General features: G+C 39.0%; 1 long non-coding RNA gene across 1 annotated transcript; it reads left to right on the plus strand.

Moving 5' to 3' along the window:
- The first annotated feature begins 6,578 nt into the window (after positions 1-6,578).
- Positions 6,579-8,666, plus strand: LOC105008102. Its single transcript, XR_827609.4, has 5 exons — positions 6,579-6,650; positions 7,175-7,265; positions 7,703-7,901; positions 8,072-8,147; positions 8,566-8,666. It is a non-coding gene; the product is annotated as an uncharacterized LOC105008102 (long non-coding RNA).
- The last annotated feature ends 15,828 nt before the right edge of the window (positions 8,667-24,494 follow it).

Here is a 24,494-nt window from a genome sequence, read left to right on the forward strand (position 1 = left end):
ATGATTATTGTAATAAGTTATGATATTACTAACTCAAATTTCAGGATTTGTTGTGCGACAGGCTCTGAAGAAGCTGTCGTGTGATGTCTGCCATGCCAGCCTGTGACAGATGCTGCACCTGCCATAAACGACCAGAGCTACCACCTGTTGACTTCAAAAAACAATGGAGGTCTGGTGATTTCATCAGAGGGAACCGTGAGGGTCGTCAGGGCAGCACAGTGGGTCATTCGGCAGTCATCAGGCAGTACCAGACGATCACAGCCCATCAAACTGATTGAGGTTGTTTACATTGTCTGAAAAAGGATCGGTTCAGAGGATGTTTGTGTTGGGATAGACAGTATGGGATAGACCGCCACCACCATAGGCTGTTAAAAATAATTCTGTCCCTGCTTTTTAAGTTAAGGCTGCACCACATCGCCAGAATTACAATCCTCAGCTTACAGAGCAACAACATGCAACAGAAACTTAATAAAACTGTCCTTTTCAAAGGGCATTAGCCCAAGGTATGTGTTTTCAAGGTACTGTCCTCTTTTACTTCAACAGTAGTGTTGTTCTCTCTACAGCATTTCTTTTTTGGATATTTGTAAAGGGGAATCATTTACCTATTTATTTTTTTGTGTGCAAATAAATGTCACTTTTATAATAGTTCATAAATAGAGACTTGTGTAATTATTCCATATTTTTTGTAGTCATTCTATATCAGAACACCTGACATACAATCCAAATTGTATGTCTACAAGTAACATCAGTGTTACCTTTCATTTGATTTAATTTCATTATGCTTCTACACGAAGAGGTTGCCACACAGTAAGCATTTTGTCAGCATTTTGTCTGACAAAGTCCTATGGGGAGTTTCCATAGGGCATTTTACAATACGCATGACCATAATGTTTTAAAGTACTCTATTTCATTCTATATTGATCTGCTTTTGCACACAGCTTCACAAGACCTGGTGCTAGGGCTCAGTTGTGTTTTATCAAGTGACCTAGAGGGCTGAAATGTGTTCAGTTCAGAGATGCTTGTTATCCGGCAGAAAGAAAAAACATGTAGTAATTAAAATTATTTTATAATAGTAATTTTATTATAATAGTACAAAAGTGTATATGTCTTGTTACCATTCTGTAGCCTATTTATTGATTTAACATAAATACCTTGTGTTTGTATATTCATTACACCTCTCTGGTTCTGTTCAAGGATATTTTCATATGGAAGTCCATGGTTTTAATGGTTCATATGTATGCAGTGTCATAACTTCATCTCTGACATTTATAACAAACCAAACCGTTTGAAAATCGGTAGAAAAATTTGCAAGTTATGGTTATTTAAAAGTACATGCACCATAAACACAATGTTACTGAGTGAGCGAAGCGGCTCTGTGGCAAGATGGCCGCCATGTGCGGACGTCGACCTCCATTGGCCAACAGCGCGGACAATGTATCTAGCCTTTATATATGATGTCTATAATTGTGGAGGCCAGGTTATCTGATGCAGCTGCACCACTCTCCTTCTTGGTCAAATAGCTTGAAACACACACAGTCTCCTCTGAACAGCTAATGTTGAGATGTGTCTGTTACTTGACCATTGTGAAGCTTTTATTTGGGCTGCAATCTGAGGTTCAGTTAATTGCCAATTTCTGAGACTGCTAACTCTAATTAAAAACGCTATATGAAGGACAAATTATTCCAACAAATTAACTTCTAACCTTCACACTTTTTCATTAAAATGCATTCTGGGTGACTACCTCATAAAGCTTGTTGAGAAAATGCTGTTATCAAGGCAAAGGGTGGTTACTTTAAACAAATATATTTTGAGTAGTTTAACACTAGCTATTGTTACTACTTGATTCCATGTGTTATTTCATCATTTTGATGTCTTCACTTTTATCCTACAATGTGTACATTATGAAAAATAAAGAAATACATGATTTCTCTTCCAGTGAATGTGGAAACACTGCAGTACAAAGGAAGTGGGAGCATCAGTTAAACATATCAACTATTAAAACCTTAAGTGCTAATGGGTCCCAATTACAATTATTTTCCTCATGAGGAAGAGGACTAATTTGCCGCTTCTCAAGGATCTAACTCAAATGGTTGACATAAAATTGCATTTAGTCATTTTTTGTCGTATCAACTTTGCCAACATATTGACCAAGAACAATTTTTATGCCATTATCCTTTTGGTAATAATAATAATAATACATTTTATATTTAGGCGCCTGTCTAAGCATTCAAGGTCACCATAAAAGACACAAATCACAATAAAGATAAAAACACAGAACAATGCTCAAAGCAGAATGAATCATGATGATGAACATTGCTATAAGCTGATGAAAAGTGTTATGGAAACTTTGAATTAAGGTGCATTTGAGAAATGTCTGTCTTTCCATTGGCTGGTATGTACATCTCTACTTTGATTGTGACAAGTCTGTATGATATCAGAGGATTATTAGGTATTTGGGCCATGTCCTCCTGCCTAGACAAAGAAGGGTGTCAGTCCTCTCTGTTCCTCAGGAATGTGTTCCTTGGGGGGAGTAAGGTCAGTTGGCCCCTTTAGGTAAACACAACAGTAAACAGCAGGAAGGATAAGGTGGGGGGACAACCCGCCCTTTGGGTAAAGCCTTTGTGACACAAGACAGATGGGCAACAACTTACCACATCCCTTTTCACTGTAATAAATACGGATTGTGCATGTATGGAGTCAGAGACTCCTCGGACGATTATGTTGGTAAGCGTTTGACGCGTCTTATTTGCAAATAATCCCCTTCTCTGTACTTCCTTATTTAAGAGTGTCGATCGATGGAATTACCATCACAATTTGGGGACTCATCCTCGGTTACTGATCCTGGGGTCTCCTACTTAAATCTTGGCTGGTTATCCGTGCACGGCCGGAGACTAGGTCTCTGGAGCACGACCCCCCCCCCCCCCCCCCGCGACAAGGGTGAGCGCGAGGGCACCCAGTTTCAATGGTTTTTGGGATTCCTTAGTAGAGGTACCCGGGCTAGATTTCGAACTCTGGAGGTACGTGCACATTATTGTCAGCGCTTGAGAGTAAACTGTTAACAGTACGGTGGTTTGACCACTGTGTTAAAGACTGGTGTAAGGTATATCTCGCGGAAGGGCTGACGAGCTTATCGACGCATGCTGGGCACGTTGATCGAGGTACCAGGGTGACTGGTAGCGGCTTGACGGCCGCACCTTTGTGTTGGCTCTGGATCGGGCGTTTTCGCCATGCTTGGGTTTAATTATGGGTATCTTTGACGGTCTCTCATGTTTACGCTGGACTGGCAAACTTTGTGTCTGTCGTTTATGGTGTTTGGACATGTGAACAAATGTTTCTTTGAGTGTTATTAGGTTTTCTGGCGATTGGCTTTTTCGTTTGGTGACGGATGCGCGGCCTGCCGGGCTGATTGGAGGTAGATGGACATGGTAATGTATGGAAGTTGCGGAAGGCATATTGTAAAGTTGTTTGGTAGGCGTAGGCTACGGTGTGTAGAAAGTGGTGACTGGTGGAAGCTTTGGGAAAGTTGTGTGGGTTGTATTGATCTGTGTTGTAGCCCTTTTCGTTCAGGTTGTCCTCTCTGACCGCCCCCACCCCCCCGCTACTTCTTGGAGGTTTGCGTGGTCCCAACATTTCCCTGCAATCCAACCCCCCCCGGAGGCCGAACTGGCCCCCGTTTGGTTTTCACTCTATGGGCCTTTTCGTTGTCCGTGGTGGTGTTCGCTCCGCTTTGGAAGTGTTGAGCGTGTCTACAGGGGTCAAGAAAATCTCCAGTGTTTGCAGCGACTGAGAACAAACAAGACTACAGAACCAGGGTTGAGGAAGAGACTTTGCTAACCGCTACGTTTAAATTTATGAAGCTACCACTGGACATTCGACTGGACATTGGATTTGGGAAGATACCAGTGGGAATCAAGACAACGGCTGTACATGTGTTGTTCCCGGCTTCTATTTTGGCCTTGCCGTGAGCGATCCGACGGGAACACGCAGGAACGCTGAACCGCCTGAGGGAGGGGTGCGAATGGTCAGACAGGAGACGGACCAGAGGAGCATCGACCGGTGAGATTGTTCCTTAATACAGCTTTCATATGCTTTAGTAAACTATGTGTTTGGGTTTTGTATGTCAGATTTGATGGTTTTGTAGAAGTTGATAGGTGGCTTTGAGAAAGTATGGTCACTAGAAGTTATGGTAACACTATTTAAAGGCCATATGCGTAATGCATTATACAGCATTATACATGTACTCATATTGCAATATAATACTGTAATAGTGCAGTATAAACATAGTTATAGACACTCGTAAAGACTCCTGAAGGCTTGTGATGTTGTATACCAGTACTCATAATGCATTATATGTTTAATTATAATGACCTATTATGTACAGAAAAATAGTGCTTCACATTTACTGGGAAATCTTTTCTCAAGGATTATGCAGCATTATAATGATCAACTCTGTGATTCATCTAAAATATGGGGTCAATGAGCAGCAAATCACTGTGTGCATCATAATCTTTTTCATGTTGCGTTATAGCCAAGCGTGCCGCACAAGCCCTGAAAAGTGAAGCCAAAACGTCTCGATCGCCCCCTGGTGAGTGGTCCTAATATAGGTCATAAACCCCGCCTCCCCATGTTATTCAATGGGATGCGAGACCAACTAAACAATTAAATTACCCTTCAAATATATTTTTTCCGAAGCTGGTTTCTGTCATTTACTGTAGTTTGTATCAAGCTAATGTAAATTCAAGAGTTTGTTTTTAAAATAAGTAGGTTTTTAGTTAGTTATTTAATGCTCTAAAAACGGTGGTGTGACGTCGTGTTTGACAGCTGTGATTGACAGCTATCTGAGCCGAGGTGCCACTGAAGCACCAACAGGCTTTTTTCGCGATCTTCGGGGGACTAAGGAGATTGGAGCTTTAAATTTAATCTCTAAATTTCTATAATTGATATAATTTCACACGGACATAATGGGTTGTTCTGCAGTAGATTGTGCTAACCGATCTGGCATTTCCAATCGATCTTTGAAATATTTTCAGTAAGTTAAATATATAAGCTATTTAATTAGTAAATAAATGTAATGGGCTAGTTAACATTAGCTAAAAGACAACAAGCCTCGTTAATAGCCATGTTAATAGCTAGCAGGTGATCGTTAGCTAGAAGTTACCAATTATTTTTGTATTAGGCCTATTCTAAATTAAGTTTAAACATGATGTAAGTTAGGCTATAACATATCGTCTAGGTTTAACAAGCAAAGGTTGTACTGTACTTGGACTTGATTGAACTCTGTTTAAATGTGTGGTTAGTAGGCTACTTGTATTTACCTTATTTTAATGAGGTTGGAGTGGAACCGAGCAGACAGAGTTCACAGGAGCAGGACTCCACTTCCAAAACAGTGCAGCGTGTGCTTGCGATTGATTACGGTATGCGCATTCTGCGAGGGAGAGTGAGGGCGGGGCACAGGGGTGGGGCCGTTGATGTCGCAGCTTTACGGCTTTACTTCCTGCTCGCTACTGCGCATAACTACTGCGCAGAACTGGTCCCAAGATCGCTATCTGCGCAGACGCAAGTCCAAGATGTCAGCGCCATATCAGGACACTGGCGGCTTCAGTTTTCACCAATGGAAAAGAGCGAAGGGGCGTCGTCCATTTTTTTTTACAGTCTATGCTAGCAACCATGACTACCTTATGCCATTGCCTATTCAAGTAGCCTACCTCATGCATTTGGTTGAAGATGGGAAACATTTTATAGGGATACTTTATGAAGTATTTGGTTGTGGCTAACATCTTTCAGGAAATCTAATGTTTAAAGGCATTGACCCGAACCCCATTCTAACCACATTTTAGCCTAAACATCAAAGGACAATACCTTGACCAGCTTTGGTGTGATTCAATGGGTTAAATGTCTGCACACCACGTAGCTCTCCAGATAAGAGGGGCTGATATGTGTTTTATATATACAGTAGTCTAACTTAGCAGGTATTGTCATTGGTGCGTTAATCAAGAAAACAATTTGAGATGGCTACATTCTATTTATATTTACATGGGCTACATTTAGATGCAGCCAGTTATTGTGGTAAGTTATGGAGTGATATTGTATGTATGTTAAACTAAATTAAGGGCTTTGACAACTTGCATTTTTTTATTTTTCCAAGTCAAGCACTATCCATAGTTTGCAATAAAACAAAGTATGTCTTTACAATAATGCACAGCTTTTTAAATAGAAAAGTGTGTATTAAGGGCAACATTTGAACACGTTCTAAAACTGTGTTTAATCGCGATTAACTACAGAAGATTATTAGGGAAGTAAATCTATGCCATCGGATTTAGAAAAATAATTTTTAGCATTTTTTTTACCTATCATTTTTTTTTGTAACATTTTATTTTGTATCTAAATCAGACTTTGAATTTTAAAAGCCATCTAATTTCTAGCACAGAATTTATTTTGGCTATGACAAAAAAAAATCTATATCTCTAAATAGTTAGAGTCAACATCCAGGTAACCAAGAAGAAGCAATCAATCCGTATCAAATCATCCAACATCCAGCCAATCAAGTTATGCTCCACTGGTCATGTGACACCGAAACAGGAAGGCGGTGAAGTTCAGGTGAGCTCTGGTCAAAGCTCAGCATGGGTCAGAACACAAATGATGTCGCTTCGGTGAGTGTACTCTATATTTACCTTTTGTGTTCGTAAAAGTCATTAATAGTTACCAGAAACGTTGCACATTAACATAATTTGTTGAACAATGTCTACAGGGAACATTGTTAGCTATTAGCCAGCGTTACGTTAGCTATTAGCTAACTTTATATTATCATGGTTTACTGTTGGTAACGTTACTTAACAGCTGGTCAGTTGCGAGCTGCTTCACTTTACTCAAAACAGTTTTAAAAATAGTACAAATTGACAGCCGATAATATAACTTTCACCAAACTCCTATAATGCTTATTAAAGTCTCGTATCATTTAGCTGTTTAAAACTTTTTACATTTTTGTGCTGCTGGTTTGTAATATCCTTTGTCCTGTATTTGTGATGACAGGATAGTCAGGCTGATGAAATTGTGCAGTCAGCCAGGCGCTTATTGCATTTAATCACTTTGAAAGACAATGAGGCGCAGCCAGTGATGGAGTAACAAATCAAGTTCTGAGGTTTAGTAATAAACTTATTTTACCTATACATTGCAGATGTATTGAGGATTAATACATATTCTTGGATACAATCCTACAGAGAACAGAGGCATACGGAGAAACCATCACGTCAAATGCAAATGACCAGGTAGAGACTTAAAGGAGATGTTTGCTATTTTAAATGCAAGCCCTATGTATACACATTTTGACATGCTGCTGATTTGTACAGGCAAAATTCTGCTTAGACAATTAAATCTAAGTTAGTAAACTCTGGAAGAAAGCATCTGATGTTTTGTGACTATTCAGTAAAATATTTAAAGGCCTGTTTCACTTAAGGCTAATGTGAAATTTGTTTATGAAAAGAAAAACATATAAAATGGGATTTGAAGGTCTAAATGATTGCTTAGTGCACTTTATTGGAAACTGGTGAGGGTATGCAATACAGTGCCATGGTTTTCTATTTTCATCTATGTCATGTAAGACAATGTTCAAATACGCCTTTCGCAATAACGTCCTCCTTTTATATTGGAAAAAAGTTAACAGATGATGTGGTAGTTAATGTTTTTATACTCTTATTTTCTATAGGTCCTTTCCAGGTGTTTTTACCAAGGGCAGAGGCGCTTTCCTTGTTCCTGTCAAGAGACTTAAACCACTTGATGTGGCTTTCTATTTGTTGCCAAAGCAGTGTGAAAAAATAAAATAAAAAGAGGAGCATATAGTCCATATGCATGCAGGATTGGGCTGTAGGACTGCTCATCTAGATGAAAGCACAACACATGAAGAGGTAATAACAAGAAATTTGTTATTTAAGCTAGCTTTATTGTATATTTTATTCTGAGGAATGCAATATACAAGGATTTGCTAGTTTTTCATGCAGTGTGATAAATGCTATTTTTTATTTGAATGATCTCTCTTTGGAGAGGCTTACACTTGTAAGAATTTTTTTGCTTACAGTTATGTGAAGCCCTCAAAGTTTTATTTCCAAAATTGGGGGCTGTGACCGGTGGGTGGCTGCTATACAAATCTGCAGGTAGGCCAACACAGGTTTGTGTATTAGTGTTGCTCAGTCATAAAAAAGTAAATTTGCAGCAGCTAACTTCACATAATGCAATGCACAACACTTACTTTATAATTGAACAGATGGTACCCAAATAAAACTTCGAATGATTTCCTCAAACTCATCTCTGTACATTTATTATTAAGCCTGTTCAATTTAAGACATTTTGTTAACCTTTATTAGGTCATGCCTAATTGGAAATCAGCAACTAATTATTTGATTGTAATATTTGTAAAAGTTAAGTAAAAAAAAAAAACCTGGACTTTAGGTGACTTCTTCAGCCTGGTCTGTTGTCAGACAAGTAGTCTAGTTGCTTTGACTTAACTTCCAGATATAATCTATATCTAACATACTGTTGAAAGTCCTAATTTTTCTCTCCTCTTTTCTATAGGTGGATGGGGTAGCCGAAAACTCTCTCGTGGCTCCTGATGAGACTGGCTATACAGTTATAAATCCACCAACTTTTGCAGCTCTTAGAATTTGAGTCAACGAGAGAAGCTTGCAATGCAATGCAATGGATGTAGTGTTCCTTACCTAGCAAGGTGACTGTTCAAATGCTGGCGTGAGTTCAAATGCTGGAGAGAGTACTGAAGTCACGCGCAAAATAACCCCTCACGCTGGGGGGTCGGTAAGGAATAATTGAAACTCACGCGTGAAAAGGTTAATAGGCAGCTGTTAAACAAACTGTCAGTCAGATATTTCTTGCCAGCCACATCATAAACCATGCTAATATAAAGTTAGCTAATAGCTAACATAACGCTAGCTAGCTAACATAACGCTGGCTAATAGCTAACACACATTTAACGAACGCCACCACATTAAAAGTTCCCTGTAGACATTGTTCAACAAATTATGTTAATGTGCAACGTGTCCGGTAACTATTACTGACTTTTACGAACACAAAAAGTAAATAAAGAGTACACTCACCGATGCGCCATCATTTGTGTTCTGAGCCATGCTGAGCTCTGACCAGAGCTCACCTGAACTTCACCACCTTCCTGTTTCGGTGTCACATGACCAATGGAGCGTAACTTGATTGGCTGGATGTTGGATGATTTGATACAGGGATCAATTGCTTCTCCTTGGTTACCCGGATGTTGACTCTGACTATTTTTACACTGAATCTTTTGATACATACATTTTTTTTACATTAAAATTTTTTAAACATTGAGAAAAAAATTCATAGGCCAAAAAAAGTCTGTGCTAGAAATTCGATGGCTTTTAAAAGTCTGATTTAGATGCTAAATAAAATGTGTTAAAAACTAAAAATTCGAATTCAAAATCCGATGGCACAGATTTACTTCCATAGATTTTGATTAACGGTAAATAATTATTTTAATCGTTTGACAGCACTAGTTTTAATCTTGCTTATACAAGATTTCAATATTGCTTACGAATTTCACAATAGTCATTACAAAATACTCCAGTCCGGTTTTTGTCCCGAACATAGTGCTGATACTTAACTTGTGAAGGTGTTAAATTACGTTTTAAGACCAAGTTTCTGCTTCTGTCCTAAAGCTTCTGGACCATGGTTCTGCCTTCGACTTCCTTCTTTTGGAGATTGGAAACCCAAATTGACATACACAGACAGATTTATGGTCCGATCTCACATTGAACCTTGAGGCTTGTACAGTCATTTACCCTCAAAAAACAGTGAGGGACCTAGGGTGTTACTCTACAACCTGATCCTTTTTTTTTGTAAAACATTTAAATGTACTTCAAAAGCATCTATTTTCAATATTGCAAAACATTTCAAAAAATCTGAAACTTTAAAAAACAATGCAGAATGAGATAGTCTTAGTGTTTCTTATTTTAAGATTAGACTTTTGTAATTTTCTTCACACAACCCTGATAAGACAATAAATTAGTATTAATTAGTGCTAAATGCAGTCACTAGAATCTGAACTGGAACCAAAAAATATCACAATACTCCAATACTAGCCTCTCTACACAGACTAGGTCTAACTTTAAGGGGTTACTGTTGCAAGCTGCAAATTATTACATGGTCTCGCTCCTACTTACCTGTCTGAATTGGTCCTGCCGTACATACTTATACATATGCTGCAGTGTCAAGATGCAGGCCTCTTTACTCCTGAATGACTCAAGCTTTAGACCTCCATTATTGTGGAATGATCTACCTACAATAATTAATACAAAGTGTTTACTGAAGATTCATATCATCAGTAGGGTCTATAACTAATTGTAATATTGGTCAGGGTTCACTGGCATGCTTGTAGTATACCCAGGTTTTTTCCTGGCTCAGAATGGGCCTTTGGGTGTGACTACGCACGACAGTAAGCATGATGGATCCACGTACAGTAAAGGCAATGAGTTACCTTATGACAGAAATCTATGCATTTTCTTATTTCTGACCATTTGATAAATAGAAATGTCTATCATGCTTGAATAAATGAAACCCCATTAACAAAACTGGTTAAAAAATACATGTATTACAACATTGGAAGGGGGAGAGGGGAGTGAGTTTGAGGGAGAGGGGTGTGGGGTTGGGAGAGGCAGCCAGTTGCAGAGGTCACATCCTGCTTCAGAGCATTTCACCCTCCTATTTATCAACTAAGGCCATGGTTGTCTATAGGACTGGACGATATGACCTCAAATCAAAATGGTGATTAATTTAACATTTTACCTTGATTACAATTAATTAACCATTATTTAGATGTGTTTATTTTTTTGCTTTGTTTTGTAATGTGAAGTTTACCTTGTGAAATTGTAATATCAGGCACATTGTAACATTAAAGTGCTACAACTTCTTTCTTATTGTTGTCACAATATTTAGTATGCTGAAGTAAAATATTATTTATATAGCACCTTTTAAACCAAACCAACAAAATGCTTAACTAGAACATCCGCACAGCGAAGAAAAGGAGAATAAAAAAGTAATATAAAAACATATAGACATTATCATTTATGACACATACAAACAAACACAGAAAAAATATAGCAGCTGGTCACCACCCAGATATCCCCAATTAGATTATTGAATATTATAGCATTGTGTCTGTTAAGCTGATGTGCACATATCGAATTGCAAGGTGGAGCCTGTGTCCAAAACACTGCTGCCGTGTCCATCCATTGAAGTATGCAGCTTTGACAACATTAGCGCCATTGTCTGTCGTTGCGGCCATGAGGTTCTCTTCTGTGAGTTCCCACGCCAAAAGCATATCTCTCAGGCCCTGTGCAATCATCTCTGACGTATGATCGAATGGAAAATATGCATCTGTTGCGCAGCTTCCATTTATTGTCAATGTAGTGCAAAGTAAGGCTCAAGTATGGGTCCAATGTCCTACTTGACCAGAGATCAGATGTGGCTGCAAAGTGCTGAGCAGACAGACAGACATGTTTTGTACATGTTGGGTAGCGCAGCTTAGGAAGAAATATGATTGCGATGGCACAGTGCATCTTCTGTCGAGTGTTTTAACAAGGTGTTTAAACCCACTGTGTTCCACTGTAGCTATGGGAGCCGTATCCTTCGCGATGTAGTAACAAATGGCGTCAGTTATTTCTTTCCATCTTCTTGAATCCTTTTCTTAATGTATAGCATTCTGCTTTATGGAGGCACTTGTTGCTGAGTGCTTGTCAGTCTCTCTTTTTGAGTCATGCACTGTTCATAGTCGGTAACGTGATTGTGCTCCAAGTGTTGAAACAGATTGGTGGTATTACCTTTTGTCGCTGAAACTGTTTTTCGGCAGTGTTTACATTTGAATTAATTTTGTTAGGTGTCGTCTTTACTGAAGCCAAAATGTGTCCAGACGACGGACACTGCATTTTTCTTTGGTACAAGTTATTCAGTTGACACGGCAGTTTGAGTTCTCCTTGTGGCTTCCATGCGGCTGACTAGACGGGTTGCAGTCACATGATTGCATACGCGGTAGTATGTTTTTAAGTGGAGAGTATTAACAGTATTAAACAAGAAACCAGGCAAGTCTAGTTCATCGGGACCGCAAAAGACAGTGTTGCCATCTCAAGATTCAAACCCAGGTCACTCACATGGAAGTCTGTGTCATTAACCACTACACCACAGAGCTGTATATTTGCTGGGTGTCAGTATAGCCTCTTGTCTCTATCCTGAACAAATCTTCTAATAGTTAACTGGCCATTCGTGAATGGCATTGATACAGTTAAACTAACATTTCTTACTAAGTTTACCTCCACCACAAATAGCCTCTATGTATGGCGTTTGCCAATGGCCGTTTCAACAGCATATTAGCCAGTAATAAGCTTTACCGGTACCTACTAACTTACCGGAATAGTCATATGAATTGAGCAATTGCTAGCGAGTCTGCCAAAGCTATTTCATTTAATGGCAAAACAACATACTTTTTTCTTTCATTTGTGAATGACATTTATATAATAACTCAATAAAGGCGACAATAACTTTTTCATCAAGGGTCATCAAGGGAGTTCTATGCAGAGGTATCCTTTTGGATCTAAGCAGTGCTTCCTCAATTTCTTTCTGGTGTCCTGCTGTATCTTAGGTGGATCTGAGTCTTTGTACCACACCTTAGGACTACCCTGCCTGGGAACTCCTGTCTGTCTGTTTTCAAAATCCACCTAGTTGAGTTGCAGATCTAATTCCTACTTGACAATTCCTGCAGTCACTTCACACCCACCTGGTAGTCCCTGTTTTTGCAGCTGATCTGGATTCTGCCTAAAGTCTCAGAAAACACCCCATCTGTTTTTACTGACCTGCTGATCATCTGAAAATGCCAGAGTGTTGTTGTTGCCTGCTCTTTTGGATTATGGGATTGGTATCTGTATCAGAACTTTGAAACAACTGCTTATGTAAAAAGGGCTTTATAAAACACATTTGATTGAGTGATTGACATAAGCTAGGTAGGAATAGATCATTGTGTACAGATGTACACAGCAGAATTTTGGTGTGGATTTACTTAAACAAGCTTTTGGATCAAGGGTGTGAAATAAATCAGCTTTCCGCTGCAGATGAGTTTGAAGCTTTCTGTATGATTTATTGAAAGAGAACTGGAACAGTGAAATGAATGATTAAACCAGAGGGCAAACACTGAGTTAATGTTCATTATTAAGAAGTAACAGTGGTATAATGTCACTAGGGAGAAGAAAGTCCTGGGAAGTCACAATGGACCAAACGTGTAGGATTCTGTTACTACAGCATCTATTATAAATACACTGATCTTATGTTCTTGGCCTTTATGGGACTTGGGGTTCCAATAAAAAAAAAATAGAAGTCCCTCCAAAAGAATAAATCATGATGGTAAAGCATGACAATAAACACTAGGCCCTACTGAAGGGGTAGACAGCAAACACTATTTTGTAACTTTGTTCTCTATCCATCACACATTGTGTTTTCAGCCAAGCATACTACTACTCTTCCTCTTTAAGCTGAGTGCAGAGAGCTAAGTTATTTATTTAAACCTGGGTAACATCTTGTGTTTTAATTTGCCACAATGACATTTAGATTTTCTATGCAAATAGAAGCTATAGTGTGGCTTTAGCCTACAAACAGACCACAGATTATTTTCTGTCATGATAATTATTTTAGTAGTATACGCTTAACATATAGCATGTATTTGCTGTAATGTGGTTCAATTTAGCGGAAATTACCAGCTGGAAATAGGTATCTGAAAAATCAGCAGTGACCTTTGTAGAGTCAGAGTGTTTGACAAGGTATTGGGTTTCACAAAGGGATGGGAACTAGTAGAGAATGATGTTAAAAGAAGACCAAAGAGCCAAACTAACCACACAGCCTATCAATCAGGAACCTTCTTCAAAGAACATGGAACTTTCCACACAAGGAATGGCTTTATTGCTTTGCTTATTTGCCCAACTCAAACAGCGTTGTGCTTTAAAACAAGGACGACCCTTCCTAGGAAATGAATAGTTGTTATGGATTTTAGAGGAAAATGTAAGAGTTTAATACCTCAGGTTACATATACCGATGGTCCACTTATCCTGTGTCTGATTAAACACATATGCCGCTATAAATGGGATGCGGAAAGTGCCACACATGAAACTCCTTTATCAATTACCTAATTTCATACGACATTGAGGGCATTATGCCTTAAAATGAAATGTATCTCCTTCCTTCAATATCAAAAACCGATATAATTTCATTGCCCTCTTAGGTTGAAGTTTTAACATATTAAAAAGGGGATGCTTATTTATCCTGCTTTTGAATGAATATATCATGCTATATGTGCACAGGGGATCTGCTGCAATGGGGAGTCATTTCTCTAACACCATATGGAACCCACTATAACAGCAGGGATGCAGTGCTAGTTCCAGACAAAGAAAACTTTACAAGCTAATTTACAATTATTTTATTTACTGGATTAAGTTTCCACTTTTCCTGGCTAGCCCGGGTAGAGACACTGAAGAAGTGTTGCAGGTGGCTTTGTGCTTTAGCTGCTACCCGACACAGAGTACATAACATGAAACAGCAGGACCTGCCTGTGGTCATTATCATTATTGTTCCTAACTTCAACGAAATCCTGTGTAAAAACAGAAAGTTGGCCCAATGAAGAAAAACACTTAATTTCTTCAGCCTGTACATGTAGTACAGCAAGCATTTAGCTCCTTTTCTCTATTGTTTCTTATGGTTCTGCCAAGCAATTATATGGCACATATCTTAATTAAATGACTTCGTCATTGAGATTAGATGCTACGTCAGTTGCTAATGGGGGGTACTAATAAAATCTTAAATCTTTTTAATTAGTGCACCAAATGTAAAGTCATGTGTTGTGTGTATTGTAAAGTAATGTATGTATTGTAACAGTAACAACTGAACATTCTCCTACTATGAGGTTACACTACTTTCTTACATTTTGAAATTTTTCTTACATTGTGACATTATGCCGTCTTTACATTGTTATGGGCTGCAGTAACTTATTGAGCAGCACTAGTGAGATTTACTAGGTATTACCTGTGCTGCATTAGCCATGATGTCTTTAACCTGTGCAGGCCTAGCTGATATATAAGTGCTGCAAAAACAGTTTTCAGTTGGATTGAGAAACCTAATGAAATGACACCCTTATATGTTCTGTCCCACTTATCGACCCTTAGAATTGTATTTATCTAGGACACTGCTGAATTCACAAATACCTTGTCATTGCTCAAATGCTAGTTAGCAACTTTAGATAGGAACTTCCTTCAAACTGCATGCAGAGACAAATGTCACTCACTTGTTATTTGTGAGGTAAAGTATGATTCTACTTATTTCCTTTATAATCTTATTTAGCTGTTTTTTCACTCACTCTGAAGGCATTTCTATCCCAAATGTACCTTAACTAGACCTTGCGGCATATCCTCACACAAACTTGGTTCCTTAACTGATTATGTCATCATCTCAATCACATCCAGATTGCCTGATAGCTAGCCAACAACCAAACACATGGGACAGGCCATGGCTTTGTTTAAGTCAGTGTTAACTTTAAAAGGAACTTGAGCACATCCAAAACACACATTTGAAGTGAGCCATACTTTTGCAATGCATCCACCATAAACCAAGCAACATTACACACTGGGCCATGTTATGCATCCCACATTATTTCAAGAGCAGAGAGGCAAATCTGTACCATAAAAAGACTATTCATTCAACATATAAATAATATTAAACAACCATGAGTAGGTCTGTAATAGTGTTCATACACTACAGGTGTACACAACCACCAAATTGAATTCCTCGTCAAAAGCAGTTGAGTCTTAACAGAGTGATGGTAAATGGATTCAGCTGTCGTGTGCAGCTCACAAATGACTAAGAGTACTGGTACTCTTAAGGAGTATGATGTTACAAGAGACATTATTCACATTCACACATATCCCTGACTGTTGATGTGGTTGGCTGTGAATGTGTAATTGGTTCATAAGTAATGTGTGTGTAATGGGAAAACATGCAATGTTCACAATAGAAACACTTGAGGAATATTTGGGAGATATTTGACTGCATCTATAGTGTACATATGTACATATGTATAGTGTATGTATCTTTGACTGAGCCAGTTTAATACAGCAGAAAAAATTCCTGCAATTGTTATGTGTACATAGAATTTAAGATATTTAGTGACAAGTGTATATGTGTGGTTGAGATGACATGGCCTTTTTGTGGTTCTAAACGCCAAACACAAATAAATACAATTTAAATTTGGCAAAAAACTTTTATATTGTTCAGAACATGCTGCTTTATGTGAAGATACTGAACATTCAAATAATTCTTCACTTCAATAATCTTCAACGAAACATCAAAAATCTCATATGGTGTGACTGTCCTAAGCATGTTTCACAAAGTTTAAACTCGAATAAAACTAATGAAAATGCAACTATCCTCTATAAAGTACACAGATGCCTATTTGTTAGTCTGATATTTTCAAAGTCTAGGCATAAAGTTTCAGTCAACTCTGATCAAAAAGATTTTGTCTCAGAAATGGATTTCATATGGTGTGACACTATATTGTGATATTAAAACGGCCAACTGTTTGTAGACCCTTGGGGAGGAGGGGCCTTGTTTAACCAGGAAGTACTGAAAACATCTCAGTAGGACAAGGAAGGGTTACAATTTGAGTTGTCTCCTTTCATTTTTTCAATAAATCATATATTTTTGGCACTCCCACTTCAGTACCCTTTCCAGCTGTCCTTTAGTGTGATGAATTTTACATGGAAGTGCCATTATTACTTTTAAATCTATGTTACCATGTTGCAGTGGGTATGCTGCTAGAATGCTAGCACATAACCACAAGGCCCAAACCTGTGCTAAGTGCATAAAACCTCATATGGTGTGACACTATATCATATTGTGGGACAGGTTTTGCTTCAATCAATCAAATTTTTTTATAAAGCCCTTTTTACAACAGCAGTTGTCACAAAGTGCTTAACAGAGACACCCGGCCTTAAACCCTGAGGAGCAAACAACAGTAGTGTTGGATTTCAGTGACTAGGAAAAACTCCCTAAGAAGGCCGAATTTTAGGAAGAAACCTAGAGGACCCAGGCTCAGAGGGGTGATCAGTCCTCTTCTGGCTGTGCCGGGTGAGATATTAAGAGTCCAATTGGAATAATTTATACATTTCTCTGGGCTAAATCCAGAGTCTATTTGATTTTAGACTAGGTTAAAAGTATGACCAGGTGGACAAGGACAGGGTCAGCAACAGGCCCCCCAAACCAGGTACTCTGTGTGGACCAGGACCTCATCTCCTCCTAAAATTTTAAACTGGAGGAGACTGAGAAAAGTTAGAGGGTGCGTTCCTCATATCCCCCAGCACAATAATATAGCAGCGTAAAACCTTGGAACTGAGACGGGGGGGTCCGGCGACACTGTGGCCCTACCCGGGGGAGGCCCCGGACAGGGCCCAACAGGCAGGAAATCAATCCACCCACATTGCCAGGCATCAACCAAAGGGACACCCACCAACCGCAACCCCCCGAATGAGGGCCGAGTATTGCCAGCAGCGTACAGCCCAATTGCACAAGTGCGCAACAGAGAGTCAACAACAAGCCAGTGACTCTTCCCCCGAAAGGCATTGGAGGGAGGGCATCCCAGTGGCGACGAGAGCCCACCTGGCAAGACAGCAAGGGTGGACAGTATCAAGCCTACTGGTCACCTTCACGCCCCCGGGCCAGGCTACACCTAATTATAAACCGTGCTGTAGAGATGAGTTTTTAGTAGACACTTGAAAGTTTGCACTGAGTTTACATTTCTAACCTTAATTGGCAGATCATTCCACAGTAGTGGAGCTCTATGAGAAAGGGCCCTGCCGCCAGCTGTTTGTTTATAAATTCTAGGTACAATTAAAAGGCCTGCATCTTGCGATCGTAGGTTACGTGTAGGTATGTATGGCTGGATCATTTCAGCAAGGTAAGTAGGAGCAAGTCCATGAATTGATTTATAGGTTAAAGGTCCCATGACATGCTACTTTTTGTAGGCTTTAATATAGGCCATAGTGATCCCTAGTACTGTATCTGAAATCTTTTTTCAAAAATTCAGCCTTGCTGCAGAATTATAGCCACTACAATACAGTCACAGAATGAGCTTCCTTCAAACGGCCCGTATTGGTGTCTGTGACTTTAAATTTTAATGAGGATGAAAAAGGCGGGGCAAGGTGGTGGGTGAGCGGGGCATGGTGGTGGGTGGGCATGGCCTTTACTATCTTGCGGCAAAGGTAACGTGCATGTTTACCGGTATGTCTGGATCATATTGCAATGGCACGAAGACACATTGAAGCATTTCAGTTTGACCCAGAATCCGATCCAGATGGAGAAGCAACGGATGAAGAAGTTGCAACTCAGCGCCTCCAGAAGGATGTTTCCGAATGGTTAGTTAAAAATATTATGTCTATATGATACTTTGTTAGGATGTCTGATTATCATGTAAGTTAAAGCTAAAGCTAATCTGCTTTTGCCTTTTCATGTTTCTCTGATTTGTGATGATTTTAAAGCTGTGTTAGCATCTATATCAGTAAATATTCTAGTTTAGAGAAGAGGGTTTTTTTAAATGTAAAAATTCTCCCTTCATATCATGAAGTCACGTTACACAAGATATATAAAGCCTATATATTTATGTGCGCGCAGGAGTAAATAATTTTGTTGTGTAACATTATGTACATAGTCGTCGGTGAAATGTTTGCCACAGACATGCCAAACTTTGGGAAGCTGTGTTGGCGCTTTTCCGGAGAAAATGAAATCATTCCACTCGTTCTTCTGTGGCATGTACGAAGGAAGTAAAAAAAGGCTTCGTTGCTCATCTCTACATCCTATTACTGAGCAATTGTGTTTCCTTCGCTCAAAAGCCATGATGCCCCTCCTCGTCGCGTAGACAAATTGAAGTCGCGCTCACACACATGTGTGCCTCACACCTGGCTCTATTTAAATTCTTTCTCTGGGCGGGCAAAGCAGAAAAAGGGGAGTTACCATGGGAGTTAACAATTTCTCCTTGCGACGTCACAAAGAGACGGGTCCAAATCAGCCTGTTTGATTCTCCGTTTTCTCGAAGTCAGAGAAAGATAGAAAATGCTCAATTTACACCGAATGGAATTTTTAGAAAATTTGGGACCATATATAGGCTAGGTGAACTCATATTAATGTTAAAAAACCTCACAAAATGAAAATTGTCAGGGGACCTTTAAGAGTAAAACCTTAAAATCAGCCCTAACCCTAACAAGCAGCCAGTTTAAGGACGCTAGGACAGGAGTAATGTGTTCAAATTTTTTTGTTCTAGTTAGGATTCTAGCAGCTATGTGCAACACTAATTGAAGTTTATTTCTTTGTTTGGATAACCAGAGAGAAGAGCATTGCAGTAATCTAGTCTAGAAGTAACGAAAGCATGGATTAATATTTCTGCATCAGTTTTTGATAGAAAGTTTTAAATTTTTGCAATGTTTCGAAGATGAAAATAAGCAACTCTTGAGACATATTTTATGTTCTTCAAAGGAGAGGTCAGGGTCAAGGGTAACGCCAAGGTTTTTTTTACAGTTTTTTGGGATACGACCATGCAGCCGTCGAGGTGAAATCTGCTAACAACGTTCTTTGTGTCATGGGTCCTGAAACAAGCATTTCTGTTTTCCTTGAGTTAAAGAGCAAGAAATTCTCTGTCATCCACTTCCTAATATCTGAAACGCATGCTTCCAAAGTAGCTAATTTAATATATAACTGTGTGTCATCAGCATAACAGTGAAAGTTTACATTGTTATTTCGGATTACATCGCCCAGAGGGAGCATATATAGTGAGAACAATAATGGGCCCAGAACCGAGCCTTGAGGAACACCAAAGCATACCTTTGACTTGTCAGAGGATATGCCATCCACACTAACAAACTGATATCTTTCAGATAAATAAGATTTAAACCAGGCTAGAACATGTCCACGTAGCCCAATATGGGTTTCCAGTCCCTCTAAGAGAAGGGAGTGATCAATAGTGTCAAAAGCAGCACTAAGATCAAGAAGCAACAGGACGGATGCGGAACCTTTGTCTGAGGCCATTAGAAGGTCATTTGTTACCTTCACGAGTGCAGTCTCAGTACTATGATGGGATCTGAAACCGGACTGGAGTATTTCATAAATGTTATTTGTCTTCAGGAAGGCATTCAGTTGTTGGGAAACACATTTTTCAAAGATTTTTGAGAGGAACGGGAGGTTCGACATTAGCCTATAATTGTTTAATATTTCGGGATCCAGATTATATTTTTTTAGAAGAGGCTTAATTTCCGCTATTTTTAGTGAGTTTGGTACACATCCGGTGGAAAGGGAGCAATTCATTATGTTCAGTATTGGCTGACCTAGCACAGGAAATGGCTCATTAAGTAATTTTGTTGGAATCTGGTCTACCTGAGAGTTTGTGGGTTTAGAACTCATTACAAATTTAGTAAATGTGTCGAGCGATACGGTATAAAAAAATTCAAGTGTCTCCATTGACACCTGGTCAGGGAGGTTCAGGACATTTTTAGGACAACTGAGATTTTGAGGACCATAACTAAGGAGGAGTGAGTTATTTGTTTTCTAATGGTGATGATCTTTTCATCAAAGTAGTTCATGTATTCATTACAACTAAAGTGAAGACCCACTTCACTTGCTAAGCTTTGCTTTTTTGTTAACTTTGCAACTGTATCAAAGATACATTTTGGATTGTTTTTGTTTACCTCAATCGGGTAAGTGATAATTGTATTGCAGTGACCTGACAGTGTCACCTCATATGATCCATTTCTCACACTATATGATATGAACTGTATTTTCCTACTCACAGAATAATTATTAAATTGAGCTAACAATTTATTCTTGTATTTTATGACTAATAGCTAAATTTAATGTGTGTTCTGTCCTTTTTAACATTGTCTGTCATCACATGAAAACAAGTGAGCTAGACTGAAGCCTAGTTTTATAGCTGGGCCGGCATTGAACGCCTTGCTGATCTGAGTGTTATTAATTTTCTTCTTTTAGCTGACCTCTCACAGTCAAAGAGCCTATTATTTTACATTAGCACCCAATGAAGAAGACTGTACTTCATTACTCATTACTAACTTAAACTTGTTTATATGACTGATTTACTTAGGGGTAGTTATGAGTAATTATTATTCAACAGACTTAACTGTAAACAATTACTTGTGTGTTGTGTATGAGAAAGTTGGAAACAGTTGTGAAGACGCCAGTGATGAAGGGCTGAACAGGTAGGTTTATTTGTCTTGACAAACAAAGGATTCCATAAACAGAGTGTAATAGAAGCCGGACACACTGGCCCTGGATAAAAAGCATAATACACCAAAAAAACCTGGCAGAAGCAAACAAAAGAACACAGAACTGTGCTACCCCTATGGATACTAGCACAAACACTGAATCAACGACAAAAACCCTTTTCCCACCTACAGACTAAATACCTAACTGATTTCCAAATAGGCAGCAGGTGTGTAAAATACCCAGTTCATGTCCATTTGGAACTGGAGTCCTACTGAAGGAAGGTGCCCCAGGACCAGTGGTGGCTAGTAGGAAGGAGACGCCGAATGCTGGATCAATGGGGTGGGGGGACGGATCCAGGGGTGACATGACATTGTGATACTATTCTATATTAGTGTGTTCCACAGTAGAAATATGGTCCTTCACTAGTCCTGGCTGTGCCTGATAACCCACTGCTATACAATGTTTAGTGGCACAATGTTTCACGCCTTTGTGTGATTATTCTTAAAGAGTTTTTGTTTGAATGCCTATAAAAGTTTTTGCACTGAAAAATTGTAGTGTGGTGTGGTTCATCTTATGGTGTGACACTATATCATTTAGTGTGACATTCAGAATTGTGACCAAAAATTATAAAGAATAATAAAGAATTATGATAAAGTGAGTTTCTTAAGAAAAGTAAACCCCATTTTCATTTTATATACAACAACTTTCATGCCACACCATATGACAATTTTAGGCACTAATATAACAAATTGGTGAATAAATTCAGATTTCAATACCAAATCTTAAAGACCACATATATTTTTGGAAATCTAAGAGTCAGTATAACACAACTCAATAATTTTCATATCTAATATTTGAAGTAAAATAACAACCTTTTTTCAGGCGAATATGTCAACCACCCATATACAGTACTTTATTCATTACTCTATTGAAGCACCTTTTGCTGTGAAAGGTGCAGCAAAACAGCTTCTTCTTTCTTGGGTATGACTTTACCACCTTGACCCACCTGGATTTAGCTAGTTTCGCCCATTCTTATCAATCCTCTCAATCTCTCTCAGATTGGATCAGGAGCGATGCTGAATTGCTTTCAGGTCTCCCCACAGATGCACTGTCATATCATGTCCTGGCAAGGTAGACCTGCCGTGCCAGGGAGATCCAATGCCCTGTCTCCCTCATATGGAGCATAGACACCTGTTTGATATTATTGCCCTCACCTTTGTTCCTTATCACTGTCCCTACCTAAGTTCCTCCTAGTTTATCTTGTTGTCATTTTGTAACATTGTCCTTTTCTTGTTTGAGTTTAGTTACATTTTAGTTATTTTTATTAAAAGTCCTCCATTCTCCTCGTCTGTGTCCTGCCTCCTAATGAATGAGGGAGGGTGTTGGCAGGCCTGCTGTGCCAGGATGTGACATGTTCAATGTAGTTCAAGTCCAGGCTTTGGCTGGGACATTCTCAGTCCCAAAGCCATTCAAGCGTTTTCATAATGAAAAATGATCTTCTCTTCAGATTGAGGTCCCATTCGCTCTGGAGCAGGTTTCTTTTTCTCTATTCAACCTTCATTTTAATCGTGGTTATTGTCCCAGTCCTTGCCACTGAGGTCCCACCACCATGCTTTACTGTACGAATGGTATTAGCCAGTTGATGAGTGGTACCAGGTTTTCGATTGAGTCTCTCATCAGACCAGAATGTTTTTCCTCATGCTCTGAGACCTTCAGGTTGCATGTTATATACAGTCAACTCTAACCCTTCAATGAGCTAAAATTTAAATATAAATAGGTGGGCTCCAATCAATTGCTCACAAGTTTGCATACCCTGGCAGAAACTGACATTTTGTAATTGATTTTGAAAATATGACTGATCATGCAAAAATAATTGTTTTATTTAAGGACAGTGATCATATGAAGCCATTTATTATCACATAGTTGTTTGGCTCCTTTTTAAATCATAATGATAACAGAAATCACCCAAATGGCCCTGATCAAAAGTTTACATACCCTTGAATGTTTGGCCTTGTTACAGACACAAGGTGACACACACAGGTGAAAATGGCAATTAAAGGTGAATTTCCCACACCTGTGGCTTTTTAAATTGCAATTAGTGTCTGTGTATAAATAGTCAATGAGTTTGTTAGGTTTCACGTGGATGCACTGAGCAGGCTAGAGCCATGTGGAGCGGAAAGGACTGTCAAAAGACCAGTGTAACAAGGTAATGGAACTTTATAAAGATGGAAAATTATATAAAAAGATAACCAAAGCCTTGCAAATGCCAGTCAGTAATGTTCAATCACTTACTACGAAGTGGAAAATTTGGGGATCTCTTGATACCAAGCTTAGGTCAGGTAGACCAAGAAAGATTTCAGCCAAAACTGCCAGAAGAATTGTTTGGGATACAAAGAAAAACCCACAGGTAAACTCAGGAGAAATACAGGCTGCTCTGGAAAAAGACGATACTTGAACAAAAATGAGCTGCATAGTCGACTTGCCAGAGAGAAGCCTTTACTGCGCCAATGCCACAAAAAAGTCTGCTTACAATATGACCAACAACACCTTGACACCAGAGGCAGAGCTTTAATGGGTGCGATGGGTGCGCGGCCCGCATGGCAGCCAATCACAGCAGCCCCCAAGAAGATTATGGTTGAAAAAATTAGAGCAAGCAGAATAAAATAATATTATGATTAATTTGCTACATACTATTTAGTTGTCATTGAAGTGATAAACATCTATATTTTTTATGATTCCATGACACATTGTATGATCGCATTGTATGGTAACTAGCGTTGCCATATGGGCAAGTGTCCCACATTACTGGCCTATTTTTTATGACCGTGTGTGGTTTTTATGTGGAGTCCGCGGGTGATTGGGCCTATATTGTCGGTAAATCTGGCAACCTGGGGTATAGAACAGTGGAAAATTAAGTAACAAAACATATAAATGGAAGGTAGGTATGTCATATTATGAAATGTGCCCTTGAGAAACGTCTTTAGTTGAGTTGTTGAGCAGCAGAAGCAAGATAAAATGTATATATTTGACATTACAATGACAGGAGCAGCATCACGGCTTACAACGAAATGGGATTACAGTTATGATCCAGGTCCAAAAGGAGCTGGCAGCAAAGTTTTGTAACTGCAGGTACGTTTTGTTGTTGCCTAATAACAAGCTTCTGTTCATCATGG

The sequence above is a fragment of the Esox lucius genome, chromosome 7, assembly GCF_011004845.1.
Source record: "Esox lucius isolate fEsoLuc1 chromosome 7, fEsoLuc1.pri, whole genome shotgun sequence".
Classification (NCBI taxonomy): Eukaryota; Metazoa; Chordata; class Actinopteri; order Esociformes; family Esocidae; genus Esox; species Esox lucius.